The following is a 13357-nucleotide window of genomic DNA, read 5'->3' on the forward strand; positions in this document are numbered from 1 at the left end:
CAAATGCACAAATTGGAGGCACCTTTGCAATACAAACTGTATTATACACTGCCGTAAAATGCAACACGATACACGATGCGCGTATACTCTGAAAAAAAAAAATGTGCGGATGAAAAGACATTCTTTCGGAGCTTATCACCCGTTCCGTTGTTTTTCATAAGCACATAAACTTCATTCTGTAGCAACTGTGAAACTAACTTGGAATGCTTTAATCTCACGTACATTTAGATTCGTTGCAAATCTTTTTCATCCTACAAAATTTATTCAATGCGATATTAAGGCTAGCTCTCCTCCCGTCAAAAAGAAGACTGAGAACTCAGGGGAATGGAACATTCATATTTTGATTTCCTCAATGAATGTTAACGTTAACATTCTTCACTGTTCTTTTTTTTCACCTCTAGTCGGATTTTACTGCGTTACTGCGTTTCTCTTTTGCTTTCTTTATATTGCAATTTCAGATGGGTATGCATTGTGTGTGCTTCAGAAACCGAATGCAAACAACTTCAGCATGCCTACCGTTGTACCTTCATGAAGGTGCGCGCGCATGCAGAAGCGGACACCCGTACGCACTTGCACGCACTGAAATGCTCTCTCGGGGACTGCTTGCACAACCTCGCTGGGGCGTGGACGCATACGTCACCGTGGCTCAAGGATCCAGTCTTGCACAGGCTGTCCACTGCCGCGCGTCAGCTGCTCGCGCAAGAAGGAAAAGTCTCTCGTCGAGGAAGTTTCGGTGCCCGAGGAAAAAGTATCGCCGCTCGCACGCCCGAAGGAAACAAAAGCTCCACGCGAGCCGCAATGTTGTCCAGCCCCAGCGCCTCCCCCCCACCTTTCCCCAAGGCTTCTTCGAGCACAATCGGAGCCCGAGCTGCAGCGGCCACCACTCGGACAACCTCCCCCCTCCCCCCCCCCTTCCCATACCCCTGCTGGACTGTAAACGCGAAAGGAAAGTGATGCAGACAATGTCTTTGATGGCTTGGAGATCAGCTGTGTAGCTGCGGTGCAAGTAGGCAGCCTTGATTAAGGCACCGGTAAAACCCTCTGACGTGGTAGGTTTCGTGACGAAGAATTCTTCACCTCTGTCAACTTTCGGCAGCGTCATTACGTCAGCAATATCTGGGATCCATGCGTAGGTTGTCTTAGGGCTTCCGTGTTTAGAACACCAATGGGCCACCATTTATTTACTATAGACCGGTTAATTCTTGTTTCAAACTTCTAGTTTTATTCATATAGGGGTGAACGGTTGAGTACTATAGAGAAGGAAATTAAAACGACATTTTCTTTTCTTGAGTTCACCTCGAAACCTGAGCGCCGGTATGTCGGCATGACGTCACCAACTTCGAAGTATCTTCTCGCATTAGTGCATTTCAGCCAGCGCTCGAAACTTGTAAATTCGGCTTTTTGACCATCTAGAATGGAATGTAGTTATTTATCAGTAAAAAATTAACTTCATCAGAGTAAATGCTGTCGGGATCCTTGAAGTTTTGGTGAGCCGGTTCGTGAACTTCAGGGCGGCGTCGACAAATCCCTTTCGGTTTTGTACGATCCTCTCGCGGAACAAGTGGTTGTCTTGCTGTGCTTGAAGCCAAATTTACTAATACGATTTAACTTAGTAAAGTTATTTAGTGTTGATATAAAAATAAATTTAAAGATACCATTCTGACTTTGTTTGGGAGGACCGTTCTCGCAGTCCGCATAAGTCAATAACGACATTATTATTATTATTATTATTATTATTATTATTATTATTATTATTATTATTATTATTATTATTATTATTATTATAAACTCCCTCGGACGAGTTTATTTTTTCCTGCAGCTAATGAAGTACAGCCATCCATAGCCTCACAATGAGCAAGTCTGATGACAGGCTGGTAAGGGATACTATTGAACCTAGCCAGATATGCGCACAATGTGCCACTTGCGTTGGTGTACCGTCAGTATCGCTGACGGATAAAGGAATAAGTCATCTCCGTAGGTGTTATTTTTCTTTTTTTCATCTTTTGCATGCAATTCGGTATAGGAGCCTGGCATCTGCCTTCTTACGGAGCATGCGCGTCCCCTCCGCTTACTTGAAAACCATTCATTAAAGCCCAGCTGCAAGTGAGTGTCTGTTATGTTCACATCATTTCCTTCCTCCCTTATTCCGCTCAACGAAACAACATGATGTACTGACTGGCCCAACAGTCAACGCATCTGACCTAGAGCTTAGGCACGCTTCCGGGAAGACAAATTTATAGCGTGCCCTACCGTATGCATCCAGCATGTTTTGCTAACTTCTCGTGCAAAACTCGCGGAGTTGCTGTATATTGCGAAAGCCAACACCCGTGACCTCTAAATGGTGACTCTTAGTCCAGGTACACGGGGCATACGTAGACTGCATTTGTTGTTGCTTTCTTGTATCCTTTATCTATGTAGAGGGATTGTATTTATTTCATAAGCTATTCGCATACATTTTATTGCCTAAAACGTTAAACTGCTTTCGAACCGTGAAGGTTTCATTGCAGTATCCCGGAAGAAGATATTGTCTTTGTGTGTATACGCAGAAAGTAACAAAATTATCGTTTATTTCACCATACAATACGATCGTGATTTCAACTTATGCTGTCTAACAGCGCCCGTATTTACAGTAAAGCTCTTACGATATCCAACTGCTCGTAAGAGCAAATGCCGGCCAACCGTGATGTCAGACATTCAACTCAGGAAGGTTGCTGGCCAATGGTAAACGTCACTTACGAGAGAGAGGCTTTGTGAATTTACCTCCAGATGCATAATGTTTACCGCGCAGCTGCGAGCATGCGCTATAGGGCATAACACACACACAAAAAAGAAGCAAAACATTGGTTCACCTGAAATGCGTGTGCTTTGCCACGCTCGAACCGTGGTCAGGCCCACCGAAAGCGAAAACGCAACGCAAGCGAAGAGCCCGGCCACAGACGGACAGACACCGACAAATTGCTTCGCGCGCTGCCGCTCTTGGCTCGGACAAACCTGCAAGCCGCTGTCGAACGGTCGCGCAAAAGCGCGCGCGGAAATTGTGAAGCGGAAAACCACGTAACACTTAAACTAAACACGCTCCGGCAAACGGCGGACGGCCACGCAAGCCAGGCGCCACGGACGCCAGCAGGCGGGCGGCGGCCAGTCTCCCGCATATACAGAGCGCGCATTTAGACGAGCACACAAAACTCGACGCGGATACGTGAGCCTTACGATTTGGTCGCTCACTGTTACACCACGCTCCGACGCTCACGCCATTGACTCCGCACACCGGAGCTTCGCAGCTGATAATGAAGCGTGCTCGCTCTCACACAAGAGGTGCTCCCACCGCAGGCGGTATGAGTTCATGAATGTGCGTGTGCATACACGGCTGGCGCCAGTTCCGTGCATTGAGGGATGCCGGGAGTGTTTGTTTTCGTGCACTCTACAGGCAGAGCGAGAGGCGACCATGGCGCGGTGTGTATGGAGGAACCCGCACAACTCCACACACACTGACCGTTCAATAATTCCGAAAGCCGCGCGCTCGCACGCATGGCCGATTCCCGCGCGAGCAACTTCGCAAAAATATCCACGGTCTCTCTCTTTTTAATGTCGGCACAGGCGAGAAACCGCCGCCGGCGACACAGACTCTGTAGAGCGCGTTGAGTTGCTTGGTCCACCGGGGCGTTTCGCTTCCCGGAACTTGAGCGTGGGTGCTGGGGCTGCGGTGACCAACAGAAGCGGGGAAAAAAAGATCGAAAAGAAAAAAAAAACTTAAAAAGAAAGAGAGATTCTTTTCAGCCTCAATCGCCGCCTCCGCACCATGTCATTTCCGAAAACCATAAACAGCGACGCCTCTGGAAGTGCCCACTTCCGCAACAACGCCGTGCGAGGTTCCGAAGCGGAAATGGCGCCCGGCATAGGTTATTGCGGCACCACGTGGTGGAGCTGACCGTATAGATGTGCTGCTGGCGGTCCTGCAGAGCGCGCCGCAAGTGTGGCACACAGCGCATGTTCGTATGTGTACGCGGACCGGCCCTGTGTGTCCATAGTCTGATTTCGTCGGCTGAGGACACCTAGTATTGTATTGTATTTGGTGACCAGCGTGCGTTGCAGCTGAAAAAAAAAAAAAAATACCGCCGTTCGTTGTTGTTCCTTGACAAAGAACAATCGTTTCAGGCTTTCTGCTTCGTCTACGATTACCGTGATCCGTGGAAAATCAGGTGGGCCATGTAGTCTCGGTACAAATAGCTGGCAGTTTCTTTGCGTCGCCTTTATCTGCAGATGGCACGAAAACCAAATAATGGCCAACACCTTTCAAGTCACCTTCCTACACGCGCGTATCGACTGCACATATTAATACGTAGCACATTATCTACCGGCTGAAGTGTGTCGACTCTGGGAACACTACGCAATGAGAAGACCAGGTGCTTCCCTGGACGACATGCACGTTTCACGTTCTTCGGGTGATTATTTTCTCAGCAATATTTCGCTCCCGTACTATGCGAACTACCGCACACGCACCCACACAAACGCGCACACACGCGCGCATTCTATACATACGGGCATATATATGGTTATAGTTCATAATGCGATATGATAGAAGCACGAGTCATTACTGCTTCAACTTTATTAATGTCACTGTTTCGAAGGAACCGTTCCAGGGCGCATGCAGCTTCGGCACACTAACGTTCTGAGTTAAAAATTACCAGGATGGAGCAGAAAATTTTGTGCCTTATGCTGAGTTTGTTCGGTTGGTTAAATTGCATTCAAATCGTACAAAAATCCAGCATCCTCGCGTAATCGCTATATATTCTTTCTTTCTTTCTTTTTTAGAATATAAGATACACAAATCAAATATTTTGTCTGCCCGCCAAAGAAATTATTCGTTTGAGCGGAACTGGCCAGCGCTATGGCCCGAATGATCGACACAGTTTTGTGCTCTAAGAATAGAGGAAACAATAGGCAGAAAAAAGTACAATAGCAAAATTAAATTTCTTACATGCGCCACAAGCATGTAACTTAGGGAAAACAGGGAGAAGGCGGGAGATGGAAATTCAAGACGATGAGCAAAACGAGGACAGGGTAAAAGCAGGAGCCAACGTTTTGACAAGTCGACTTGTCTTATTCAAGGCGACATATATCATAGGTAGGCCCCATCCTCTATAGTACTTAAGGGCCCCTCACATATGTCGCTTGAAGAAAACATGTAACCTGTATACATATATATAGTCGACGAAAGCATCGATGCTTTTATGCGGACCACTGTATAATTGCCGTCAACAATGCATAGTATAAGTACACAATTTCTTTCTTTCCTCCCCATTATTATCTTTCCCTTTTTTTCATCGCTCGGCTAATTTCTAGTATTTGTTCCTGCACGAACAATAGTGTAAGCAAGGACATATTAATGCAGGCAAAATATATGTACAGCACAACCCTCTACTTCATCGTATAGTAGTAAATGTATTGGAAAAGTAGCAATCCCCAAACACAAATAGAAACAACACGATACTCTAGCCTGTTTTATACAATAGTTAGGGAAACGTCATTAGAAAAAACTCCCGTCACATGGTTTTCTACAAATATTCCCAGCCATTTGTCAGAACTGTGCGGTGTCCATCATCTTTTGCTTTCCTAAATGGCGATATTTTCGGAACTTCTCGTATTTTATTAAAATAGAACGGTACATAAGATGATCTCGTTCTCTTACCATAGTTCGTGAGCGCTTTAGCCCAGTATCAGTCTTACGCAGATCACCAAAATAATTCTTCGTAAATACCACCGAAAGAAAAAGTTGGTTAACATCAAATATACCATGTTCTGCCATCAGTTCACTGTGGCTAACAGAGTTGATGTTTGTTGCCTATGTTATGTTATTCGTTATATTTTGTATTATTCTATTTAATACGTTTAGCCCATATGGCGAAGCAAGGTCCGTAGATCGTAATGTAATGCCATAATAGAGTTTCACCTAGAGCCTTATACGTGAGTTTTCTTAACCTAACATCACATACTGATCTTTTTTTGTACATGACTTCGCATACTGCTCGGAGTCTTTTAGCTACAAATGAGAAAGATTAATCGAAAATAACACCAAGGCACTTTATTTTGGTGGCATGCTGCATGCTTTGCAATCAGCACCCAGTGCAGCGCTCACTATGCAATTATATATGTTCACTTAGCTGCACTTTTTTTTTTACGGGCTGTGAAACCAGATTAACTGTGTCTTTTATTCGTTCACAAATATGTAATTGTTATCAAACCATACCATTATGTTGTATATAGCTTACTGTAAGAAAGTAACAAAGTAAACTTCGTTTTATTTTTATATTCACTTACTCGTTTTGATCATATGTACATATGATTGCTCTCACGTTTACTTCCCTTTCCCTGCCTTCTTTTTCTGCGTTGTCGCCTCCTTTTTTTTTTTATTTTTCCATACAGAAATGTCGCTTGCGTCGATTTACTTTCTTCCGCTCCACTATACTCCCCCGTGATGAAAATCGACACTCGATCGGGCGAAAGCCACGGAAAAAGCGAGCCATTGTTTTTCCAGTAGTCCGCGCAGCCCCGCTCACCCTGACTGACTCTAAAGTGTTGCAGCGAGCTCAGACGCGAGACTCAAGGCGTGTGTGTATGTGCGTGAAATACGGGGAGGGGGGGGGGTGGCACCTTCCTGACCTTGGCCGACTCCATTGAACGCTGCCCACATGTTTCTTTCCTGCGCGGCCGCCATTAGTCTGTGAAATACCTTGCGCTGTTCCAGAGAGCGGCCCTTCTGGAGCACGTTCGTGACAGAAAGTTCCCAACAGAGCCGACATTACGAAACGAAGCGATTAAGACGCGCGGGACCGTAAAGTCACGTTTGGACATTAGGAGCTCTGCCGCTTCCGAGGCTGACGGAGGATCGCGGTTTTCTCTCGAGCTCCTCCTTCCGACGGTCACAGAGAAAAAAAAAGAATATGAGAAGATCGCAACAAAATAAGCAACGACGCACACACACAACCACGCTTTCTCTCTCTCTCTCTCTACGCGGTTACACTTTCGCCCGCCGCGCGAAGGGCGCAGCAAATTGAAAGATTAGGACGGCCAAAGGCACGTGATGGCCATGGCGGTAGCACGCGATAGCGAAAGGCGTCTGAAGGAATAAAATAATGCAGACTCTTTTGGGAAAAGAACAAGACGCCTCTGAACAAAAGCGGCGGGGATGAAGCGGAGATAGGCGGAGAAAGGAACACGAGATGGCGCGTGACTTGCACGTTTTCTGCAGGCAGTGCGGGAAGGACGAGTCAAGATCAATGTCGCTGCGGTGATGTCACACCGAGCGAAAGTGTGTCACGGCCGGGACAAGCCGAAGATCGCTGACACTCGCACGTTTAACGATGTAAAGATGTTAATTATTCTTGCTTTATTGTATATTAAGAGACACGCGTGCCTGTAATAATAGAATACAGCTTCGTTCGAAATGCTATAGAACTTCTGATAGTTACTAGAATGATATCTGTCTTGGATTTCAAATATCGATACAACTGAGCTGACGTGCGTAACACTCTTATCCACCCATTGCGATTGCGTAACGCCTGCACAAAGCAGTTTCTATGTCGCATTAGCTGGGCCGAAAACTCTCACTGCGAATGTGGCAATGGAGAGGACATTGAATAACTTATGTCACAGTGCCGTAATAGCCATGAGTCGAGTAGCCGGTGTCCAGATTAGCAAGACTTGGTCATCAGAAGCCAGTGAGCATAAAAGAGAGAAAGAGATAGAGTTGTGTTATTACTTGTTATTTGTTGTATACGAATTTCCATTCACCTGTTTGCATATTAAACTTGGTACGTGATGTCCCCTTGCAGCCCACTGAGCTTTGGTACCTCCTCCTGTACGTTAAATCAAATAGCTTTCTGTGTCTATTTCGCCTGTTTTCGTTAATATTGTTCTGTCGGCCCAGCGCTTAACAATGGGCGTGGAGATTAAGCAAACCTGTTGTGAAATGTTCTAATAAATGCAATGATGACACGTAGCAACCAATGCTGCCGGTCCTCTTGCGTTGTACAGCACGTGTTAACCAAAACATACCCACTCAATTCACGCATCCAGGCTGCAACGCTGTAGTGTTACGACGCAATAAGAATAATCATTATGTGCTCGGCAATAGGTTTATCTGCGTGATTGATATATTTACTTGAGTGGTAATTACGGGCTAATTCTTCAGTAAATACCTAAAGATAGCATTTAAAATTTTTACTAACTACTCCAAGGCACAAGTAGGTAGATAGATTGAATAAACTGAGTTTCAGGTGGTGAAGTTCGAAACGATTTCATTCTGTTACCCTGTTTCGTATCTACATGAGCTAAGGCGCTTTCCGTGATTAAATATATTGAAAATAACCAGAAACCTACAAAAGAAGAAGTAATAAATTAAAAAGGAAACAGATTCCGATGACGCAAACAAGAAAAAAAGTTAAGCAAGTTTAAACTTGCGCGTGCCGTCAGGTCCAACACCTTGAAGCTTGGTTGCACGCAATAAGAAAGTTGCACATAAACATAATATCCTCCTTGCAAATTCGCTTCAAGAACTTGCCTAAAGAAAACCGCACGATATGATAATGTTGTAAGCTTGATGCAGAGTTATCGTCTCTGCTGTTTATTATGCGGACAGCATGACATTGCATGCGATATTTTTTTTTTCTTCAGGTTAACTGCAAGTACATGGTAAGGATTCGGCGTAGTCATTTTTAATAACACTTTCAGACGCTTTCTACACGATTGTGCACAGCAAGACAGTGCATCAACAGCAAAGGCACTGATGAAAATAACGATATTTAAAATGTGTCGCATACATACTGAAACACTTATTACTGGAACAGTGCTGCAATTTTGAATAACGTGCAGAATGTTTTAGCAAAATGAGTCGGACGGTAGACGGTCGGATGGTTTTACTCGGTGGGAGTATGTTGTATGTAGCGGGTTCACTTCTTTCGTTGTTTTTCGCAATGTCATGCGCCAGACAAGCGGCAGGATAAGTGCTCTTCAAGCTTTTGAAAACACGAAATGGTTTATGCTCTCATATTTTATTTTCCTGTAACGACCTTTCGCATGGAGTCCACATTCTGAAAAGTCGACAAAACTCACTAAAGAATAGAAAATTCCTAATTTTTTCTGGAGCTGTACACTTTCTATGGTTCTGATGAGGGAAGAAATGTGGTGAAAGCAAGTTTTCAATCAACAGGATAAAGTGGCATCTGAAAGGGTTAATGAGACGGTTGGGGAAATCAAGACCTATAGCCTGAATCAACAAAACAGTATATGCATCCAGGTCTCGCGGTAAGTTAATAGGTATTCTGAATTTTAGTGCAGCGTCTACTGCATACAAAATTGTTCTTTTCGCTGCATCGTCGAGCAATGTTGTTAAGGCAAGCTCGCGTAATGTTTTTTAAAGATGCGCCTTACGTCACGACCGAACACAGCAATAGTGCACGCGTCCCCACGTTCATGATTGCATTCTCCCGTTTCGTGATCCTGACCGTCACCAGCTAGAAAAGCAATTGTGGCTAAAGGTACGCACTTAAATATATAGCGTCCACGATATGCCGCCCGGTGGACCCGTTTCGTGACGAAAACAATGATGTCATCTTGTGAACTCTTAACCTGGACGTTGTACAGAAGCTCCTGCGCTGGCTTCGTGTCGCCCGAGCAGACTACCTAATTCTCAGGCCGGGTACATGTCTCTTCGGGCAATGGAACTTCGTTCCTTCCAAACGGCACATAGCTCCCTTATTGAATCCTGAGACTTGCACCAGTTCTCATATGTTTGCCTTCTTCCAAGGAATCCGTCGGAGTTCTACGGATTTTTGATAAGAAAACAAAAGGTATAGGACACTGATCCAATTTGCTGCAGTTCTCAGAAAGTTGTCTATAGACGCTATAGGTTCGAGATATTGAAGGGATGCGCGAATATTCAAAACTTTGAATAGGAATAAAATAGTCTTTGCTATTCGAATCATGCTCGTATGGAGCCGCGGTTAATGCGTAGAGGCGTGCACCACTTGTTGAGCAAACGCCTGTAGTAGCTAACGTATATACTCTAGAAGTTTGAGCTATCATAAGGATGCATATCCTTTAGGTGGTTTACGAACTTATTTTTGTCGGAGAAATTTCGCCATAATGTCAAGCTCCTTATTTGAGCGGAAGTCCAGTTCTGAATGGCACTGCATGCATCAAGTGATATACAAATCACCCCTCCCCACCCCTCCCACGTTTTTCTTTATTTCTTTTTTTTGGGGGGCAGGGTTGGGAGGCGAGCGGGGGGAGGGGGGCAGACGGACTCCTAACAAACCTGATATTTGACTTTGATCGGAAACCTATAAATATCCAGTACTTCATTCGATATTGGAAGGTGGTTTTTCTTAATATTCGTGATAAATTCTTAAGTTTTCCCGTTCCATATTGCCACATTGTGCTCTTGCCGACCGTACTCCACCACTTCGGTGGAAATGAACTGTACTCCCAACCGCTTTGGCAATTTTGTAAGGAAGGTACGGAAGTAGCCGCCAAAGAATCGTGGAACGTGTAAGGGTTTGGCAGGCCACATTGCGGTGTTCGGGCCACGTTTTCGACGCCCCTGTTTATGCATCTCCATGGTCTCTGTAGGACATGGATGCGGTTGCCATGTAACTTTTGCAGATATCATGTTACTTTTTCCCTTTTCTTTAATCAAAAAGAGTATGTATGTGCAAACCGCTTGCCGCACGATATTTCGTCACACCACCTTCGCTGATCCCTGGGCTTGTGCATTAGTTTCTGTTCGAACCCTTATAAAGTTCTTCTCACTACCGTTCTTGTTTATGAGTATTATGTACCGTGCAAAACTGTATACATCATGCTTCCATGCTCTTTTTCTTTTCTCTTGTGAATTGCGCTCTAAATGCGGGATGTGTTACTGGTATACATTCCATAGTGCTTAACATTAAGATTTTATTCGGTATATAAGTATTCGTGAAAATATGTCTTTTACTTCGTATAAGGGCTCCATCCTAAATAAATAATGACATTTACGTATCTTGCAATTCCGGCTACTCAACGTTTCGGGAAAGAGCATGCGTAGTCAAATAATAAGAATCAGAAGAAGAAGCAGGAAGCAAAACTAAACGAAACGAAATGCAAGTATCGCTACCCTCCCCAGAATAAAGGAGAAATGGGAAAGGTAAGGACGATGAAAATAATTTAGCTTGTGGCCTAAATTTCCACTTGCTTTCAGGTGGAGGTGAAATATCTACGAGCTTTTTTTTTATGCGCGAATGTACACAAGGTGCCTCACATAACTAAGAGCACAAATTAATGTTTTTTTTTCTTTTTCCTTTCTTTGTTTTTTTTTTTTTTTTTGCTGCTGGTGCTGCAGTGCAAACAATAAGGTTGTGATTACCACGACTACAGCGCTGCTGCGAGCTCTACCGGAAAGGGAACAAATGCTGAAGAACGGTAAGGAAGGTGGCGCAGGCTCCTATAATATATAATCTATAGGGTGTCCCAGCTAACGTTAGCCAAGCAGTACAACAACAAAAAGAAAAAAAGAAGGATTTAAAAAAGCAAGATGCATGATACAATTTTAAGGCCTACGGTGTTCGGTTGTCAGAGCGCTGGCAACCGAACAACGTAAGCGTTATAATTGTATATTGCACTGTGTTTTCTAAATCTTTCTTTTTTTTTTCGTTGAACAGCTTGGCTAATGTTAGCTGGGACACACGATATAAGAAACAATATTCAACAGGCCTTCGCGAAGCTATGGAACGAAATGTTCCGTAACAAATGATCATATAAGAAGTCCTATAGCGTATACTGTTAAATTTGAATTACGTGCTGTTAGAAATTTAGTAGCCCATTCATCTGTTTATTTAAGCACTGTTACGTAAGGGGAAAACTAGGACTCGTGTTGTATGTACATATCCTCTATCCGTCCCACGTGTGGCGCGCTATAGTTTAGTCCTTTTGATTACGTACCAACTAGGATAAATGCCTACATTTGTGGAAGAAAAAATGTATACCTGCAAGAATTAGGTGGTCTTGTATACCCTTCACATACACCCCCAGAGCTGACTCAATGTGACCGAGGTTAAAGGGGCGTCCCGCGTACGCCGTCCAGACCCTGAGCGGCACTTGTTTATGCCCCAGTTAGGTTGACAGATTCAGTGACAGTTCGAGGGAGTGCACTTCGCCTCCCTGAGTGTCACTTTGGCGGCTGCGTGCTATAGACGGGAAAACGAAGTGTCATTTGGGATTGACAATGATAACAATGACGACATATGGAGCTATAAGGCTCGATATAGTTCTCTGCGTTTAGAGTTTTAGAAATGGTTACTCTTCTATTACGAAAGAGATTCTTATTTATGCGAACGCTTGCAATAAGAAATATAAACATTATAAACTAATCATTAACGTGTATATATTCGCCTTGAGCAAATGCAAGGATGGAACATATGTCAAAAATAATGCTAACAGTAAAAAATGCGGAGTCCGTCGACAGACTGACGGAAGCCGAAAATGAACGTTTCACGCTTGTTTTGGCTTCACTAATGTCACGGGGATACTCCTAACATTTGGATCACACACAAAAAAGAAAAAAAAGTGATGGTAAAATTAATCATGACTTTGAATGGACGTACTTCTTAATTCTTCTTGAAGTACTGCTATCGGGGCTATACCACACTTCAGCGGAGCAAAGTGAGTTCATTGAACACACTCGCTGGCAGATGCGCCGTCCACAGCAAGTGTCAATAAACCTTTCCGTCCGACAGCCTACGAATGACACTAACGGCGAAGTGTACTCTCTCAAAGTGTCATTAAATTTGCCTGTCTGACTGGGTTATAACACTCCAAGGGCTAATCTCGCACACACACATACAGAAACACCCGTAAAACATGGACGACAGCATATGGCCACCGCGGTAGCCTGATTGGTGAAGCACCGCTCGCATAACGCCGAGGTCACGGGTTCGGCTCCCGCCTGTGGCAGGCTATACTTCCGTCCACTTTCATTTTCGCTTGCCTCATTGTTCCTACAAATGAACTAAACGAAACAGATAACTTTCCGTTTGAAATTTCATCTAGCTTCCTCGTCTGTTAGTTCCTACGAGTAACTAACATAAAATTGGGGAAGGGGGGGGGGGGGGGGGTGCTGTTAGCGTTTTGGAACTGCACCGTTGTTATGAGGGCCACGTGGCAGCGAACCGAACCCGCGACCTGGCGCTCAGCAGCAGAATCCCGTAGCCACGAAGCGACCATTGTGGGTGTACAAAAAATTTAGAATGAAATGTCAGTTGCCTCAGAAATATCTTCGTGAATGTCAGTATTTCGCTAGTTTCAGAATATGTTCAGATGCACA

This window comes from Dermacentor andersoni, chromosome 5 (assembly GCF_023375885.2).
Source record: "Dermacentor andersoni chromosome 5, qqDerAnde1_hic_scaffold, whole genome shotgun sequence".
NCBI classification, from domain to species: Eukaryota; Metazoa; Arthropoda; class Arachnida; order Ixodida; family Ixodidae; genus Dermacentor; species Dermacentor andersoni.